The sequence below is a fragment of the Sander vitreus genome, chromosome 9, assembly GCF_031162955.1.
Source record: "Sander vitreus isolate 19-12246 chromosome 9, sanVit1, whole genome shotgun sequence".
Lineage (NCBI taxonomy): Eukaryota > Metazoa > Chordata > Actinopteri > Perciformes > Percidae > Sander > Sander vitreus.
The window spans coordinates 9,150,195-9,156,216 of NC_135863.1; positions in this window are offsets into that span (position 1 = coordinate 9,150,195).

The window sequence follows — 6,022 nt, forward strand, 5'->3', positions numbered from 1 at the left end:
AGAATTCAGAAACATTTCTCAGTTGATTTGTACCCATTTGTTATTTGTTCTAATTTCAGGGTAATCACTCAAGATTTCACCAAAATGGTATGTGTCAGAAATGTAAGGATATGCTGCCATGAACCTAGAAGTGGGTCAAATGGATAACATCCTTTATCACTGTGAATGTAAAGCTGTATTGCAATTAAAGATTATTTTCATGATCAATCATTTTAATCAATTGATTATATTGCCTATAAAATGTCAGAAAATTCAGAGAAGCTACTTCAGGATTACTTTGGGTTGTGGAATAATATGAGCATTTTCCCACAACCCAAAGAAAAACATAAATTGCTTGTTTTGTCTGAATAGCAATCCAAACCAAAGTAAAACCAGAAAATATTCACATTTGAGGCGCTGTAACCAGTGCATTTATGGCATTTTTTCCTTTTCTTTGAAACAATAACTTGATTATCAAAATTGTAGTGGATTACGTTCCGATCATTAATCGATTAGTCAATCAAGTAATTGTTTTAGCTTCAACTGCAATATCGTACGTCTTCTGGAAAGTCAACTGAGAAACGGTTTATAGAAAAAATAACAAAGCAGGAATGTGCATTTGGTTTATCCTGGAATTTAAATACTTGAGAAAACATCATTACGACATAAAAGAAAGATCATATAAATACCCAATACTGCCATACATAAGTCTTGATAATTAATTTGTGACACTGCCCACAAGGGTCCATTCCACCCAGAGACATAACTCAGTATAAACTTGCATAGTGTTTCTCAATGCAGAGCTGTGTCAGAGTACAATTTATTGATCAGCCTTTGCCAATAAACGTCCCCCCCCTATAGTGGTATTTCCTCGATAGATGGTCAATGCATCATGAGTATTATTGCCCAGCCCGCTGCGTGTCCTTTTAACCCCGCACACTGCATTGACCATCGCATGAACTTTACATGAACCCTGCACACACAGCCATGACCGGGTCACCCAGCGTTCAATGATGATTGGACACACGCAGGGACAACAGTATTTATTGACTTTATTAATAATATGATTTCAAAATAAAAAATAACATTAAAATAACATGTTTTGTCCTTGTTAACAACTTGCATCATATGGCCACATGGTGGCATTGTAATGCCAAGTTTTTAATTTTCAAAAAAATACCAAATTGTTCAGCACATCCAGTTCATTTGTTCTGCTTGGACCACATATATGGAACATGTTTCGGACTCCACCCTCCCCACCACTTTTACCCCTGTAAAAAAAAATAAAAATAAAAAAAAATAAATCAAACCTTTATAAATACAGGCAACCCTGTCCCCTTGTCACAGACACAATATAACGACCACTGACACAGGAAACATCCCGTCTGCACATGCCCACTCCCACCCCCCCTCCACATATTTGCAACCATTTGCTTTATATTTTTGCCTTTTCCTCATCCTCTAAAGATCCACACAGTAGATAGTCTACCTTTGCTGTATTATACAAGTAATATATATAATATAGTCTCAGCTGAAATGCTCCACTCCCAGACCTGCAGAGTTGTAAAGCGAGAGGGACCGGAAATGTTTCTCTCCATTCTTTTATTCCCAAATTTACTTTTTTCTTTCATTAATATTCACACTCTTCTGGATAATGTAACGATTTTACTTTCTGTTTACTTTCAGATCACAAATTGAAATTATTTCAACATATTTGTCGTTTTGGCTTGGCGTGCGGCTCTCAATACTACAATACCCATGAGACTCAGCGGTCGTTGCCATGAAGAAAAAGCCAGTTACCGGCACAAACGGTGTATCGGTGCAGTTGTTAACAAAATTCGGCGCCATATTGGCAGAATTCATCCAAAAGTGGCACATTTTTAAAAGGGGAACCAATTTAAGGTGCAGATTGTAAAATCTGTTTAGCATCCATAACATGTAAGCTCTGTGATGTTTTTTGCAGCAAAGCTCCTTGGGAGTCGTAAACTAACCACAGTTTTTCAATCACTTGGACTTAATGATTGAACCAGGAGTTTCATGTTGATCAAAGCCACAGAAGTGCTCCAACTGGGAGTAACACAGCACTATCTGTTGGGGGAAAAAAAAGAATGGCACTTTTACTTCCGGTACCAGGGGCGCTCAAAACAGCTCCAACCCACTTCACAACTCAATTGTTTCCTATGATGCGTTTCTTCAGGCTCAAGTTATCATAACATAATGAAATTAGGTGAGCGTTTTTGTTTTAAGTAAAGACTTCTATGAATGAGTAGAAATAAACACTCAAATCACAACTGGACATGACACAGAAAATAAACATTCATAGCTCAACAGTTTAGTTCCCTGAACCAAAGTGTTGGACTACCCTTGTCCTCCTTCTGGTCCAGTTATTCCTACTGGAAGCAGAGGGTGATAAAGTTTAGCTCATTCAGCAAACATTTTCCAACACCTGCTTCTTGGTGTTCAGCTGTCATCAGAATCATAACACACAAAAACATCCAGGGAACATCCCCATAACTGTTTACGCCTAAAATAGATTCAACAGCCATTTTGTATGTGAATAATAGTGACAAATCATGCCAAAATAAAGACAATTAAATAAGAAACAAACAAAAAGAAAATGGTTGGCAAAGAGAAAAAAAAAAAAAAAAAAAATCAATTCATATGGTATTGCATGTAAATATTGTATAAAATCCTTAAAAATACAGTTCAGGTAACTACTTAAGTACTGAAGTCATCACAGCCAAAAGTGCAGAGGTCCATAAATAAAACATTGACTGTGGGTAGACAGTGGGGCTTCTCTCGAGTCCCTATGTAACCTCCCCTTCTCAACCACCACAAGGGACTGAATGAGTGCCTGGTCAAAGGTCAGAGTTCATGAACTAGGACTTAAAAGTTCCCACATCGATGCACAGAGAACAGGAAGGTTGGTTTTTAAAATCTCTCCTATCGCTGACAAACACACTCGCAGATGCACAAACGTCACTCACACAAGTTGCAAAGTTCATTCTCAGTAATCACGGCCTGAAGTTCTGTTGACAGAGGCACACCTAGAGAAAACGTGTGTGGGACGGGGGAAGAAGTGAGGGCAGGAGGGGGGTTACTGCAGGGCACATAAGGCGGCAGGAATCCAGGGTTTTTTCTCTTTTTGAGACATATTTTCCGTGCCAAGACGGCGTTTACAGCAAGGGCAGAGGGAGTGTGTACATGTCGCTGAGCCGAGCAGGCAACAGAAAGAGAGAGAGAAGTATTAAAGCTATCAAAAGCGTCAGAATAAAAACACAGAAAGAAAACAGGGAGGGGAGGGAGGGAATTACTCATTGAAGGTCTGCACCACAGTGGGTTGGTGTATGTGTGTGTGAAGCCTAGAGGAGCCACAGGAACTAACACACCAGGGGCCTGAATCAAGAAGCAAGTTCACCTCATTCTGACTTTCTTTGGGGTTTTCTGGCTTCACAACACCTAACACTAGTGATCCTGGAAACCGGTCCCACAAAGCTAGCTCCTGGCTCGGTTAACCCACAATTTACCAAAGTTGGTAGGAGTTTCTTTACATTCAAGAGGCGTAACAAGAAATTATTTTTTAATTCGTTATATGTAATTATTTTAATTAAATTAATTAATTAATTAATTATAATTATTTATTATAATTATTATAATAATTATTATTAATTGTTATTATTAATTATAATCATTATTATAAGATAAAACTGGATTTCCCGGAAATTATGTCAGAGCAGCAGCAAAAAGTAATGTTGAGTGAGTTAAAAAGATCAAGGTAGGCAAAAGAGTGAATGTAACAATATTTACATATATAACATAAAAAGTAAACAATAATGCTCAAATGCAATAATCAAATACCAAAAGTAATAGGCTATAGGGATTCACCAGTCCAATCAAACGCTGAAATAGCTGGATCTGATATCAGTGACAATAGGGCCGATCTATTCTATTCAATTCTGTTTATACTATATCCATACCTGTTTAAGTTTTAAACCAATTTGTTGCTGTAACTGTAATTCCGGTTTATTTTGAGGATTGTATTACCAAGTTGCCGTTGCACAATTTATTATTTTAATAATAAATACAAATTTACTAAATTTATATTTATTTGTTACATTTTGTTTTACAAAGTTAGGAGAGCAATGTTTGAGTCAAGCCTGATGTTGCCTTACACATAAAAGAATGATTCCAGTCACTTCCACACAGTGAGGCATACACAGCTTACTAATTAAACACTGGTATGGGATCGGTACTCCCAGGTATCGGGACTGAAAAAGTCGGCTCAGTGCATAGACGATAGCTAATAGTGGGCTTTGTGATATGAGCTTCATTAAATTATACATTGACTCCATTTTCAACATGTTTTGGAGTGAGAGAGAATTGATTATTGACATTTCTGCTTCTGTGTTTCTCGATAATCAAATGAATGAAAAAGTAGCACTGTTCCAGCTGCAAAAAGCTGGAGTAATAATGTGTACATAAAAAGGTTTGCTCATTATTCCATGGCCACAGAAAATAAAAGAGACCTCTAAATGGCTGGCAGGTGTCTGTTTGAACAAGGTCATACATCCAGACACCTGAAACGTAGTTCCTGTCACTTTAATTGCAGTTAAATTGTTTTAAATTAGTGCACAATGTTAACTAAACTGCATGTAACAATAGCAACCATACTGCTTCACACTGACTTACTTTTAAAGATAACCTAACCATGGGTTTAAACAGTCTACCTTTATTTCCTTTGGAAAGTGGCTACAACATAAGTCTGATCATGCACTCCGAAGTATCCCGATCTTAAAAATGATAAACTCAACATGTGTATAAAATGTACTAGTGGCCAATTATCAGGGTGTGTGTGAATATTATTGACATTTTGAATGAAGATGCTATTAGTAGTTATTTCTTTTTATTTATGATCATCGTCACTATGTGTCTACTCCCTGCATGTTCTTCTGAGCTGCAGCAATAGATCATTAATGCAAAATAGACAACTCTGCGCCAATTAAAGAATTTCAGTTCAATTAAATGTGACTGTAAGTGTCATTCAAAATTGAGAACTATGGCCAACTTGCTTTGTGCAACATGCTAGAAGCACTGTGGGAAACGGCTAGGCTTAAGACGCTGACGATGAACCGCAACGTTGGCGGTTTGAGTCTGATGGGGGACCTTTGTTGCATTTAATGCCTCCTCTTCTTCTTCCCCCCCCCCCAAATTTCCTGTCACCACTAATAAAAGGCTCAAACATAAAAAGAGTGGGTTGTGCTACAAACGTATCTTAAATGTCTGATATAGTTAGCATGCAAAGCCGGCGTGTGAGCATGTTGCTTTGTGCTCATTATTACCAATCGTTGACAGGTTTTGATGTAATCCTCTAAAGTGAAACTTCTCTTAAGCCGCACCAGTTCAGTGATCTAAACTAGTTAAAGTGAGCCAGCTTTGTTGAGACTGGTCCGCCTGGGTGTAAGGTATCAGTCTAACCCACTGATCTTGCTTCATAATGCAGACCCCTGAGAGTTACATTTAAATATTATGCAATTATTTAGGGAAAGAAAACACAAGGAGGGGTTTCTTTAGCTTATTTTGTGCCTACATGCCCTTTTTGTTGACGCTCTTCAAGTGCCTGGTAACTTGGTATTAAACGCTCCTTTAGTTCAAATACTTCAAATCGCTTGAAGAGGGAACCCCGACCCTATTCAACAACAACCGTCTCACAAAACACATGACACAGCTGAAGCAACTGTTACTAGAGCTAATTACTGTAACTACCACATAGTCACACAACGCCTCCTCTTTAAAACACTGAACCTGAACTCAGAAAGCAAGAACATAAAAACATGACCACCATCAGGGAAAAATAGTGGTCTTAAAATTTCTAGAGGGCTTAACAGAACTGTCACTGTTAAAGTGACAACAGCCTACAAAGACACTGGAAAAGGAGAAGCAGAGATGGAAGCCATTAAGACAATACTGGATATTCAGGCATCCCTATTAACACTTGTTTCCCCAAGGGGGGTATTTGGGGGGGTTCAATCTGTGTGACCATGGC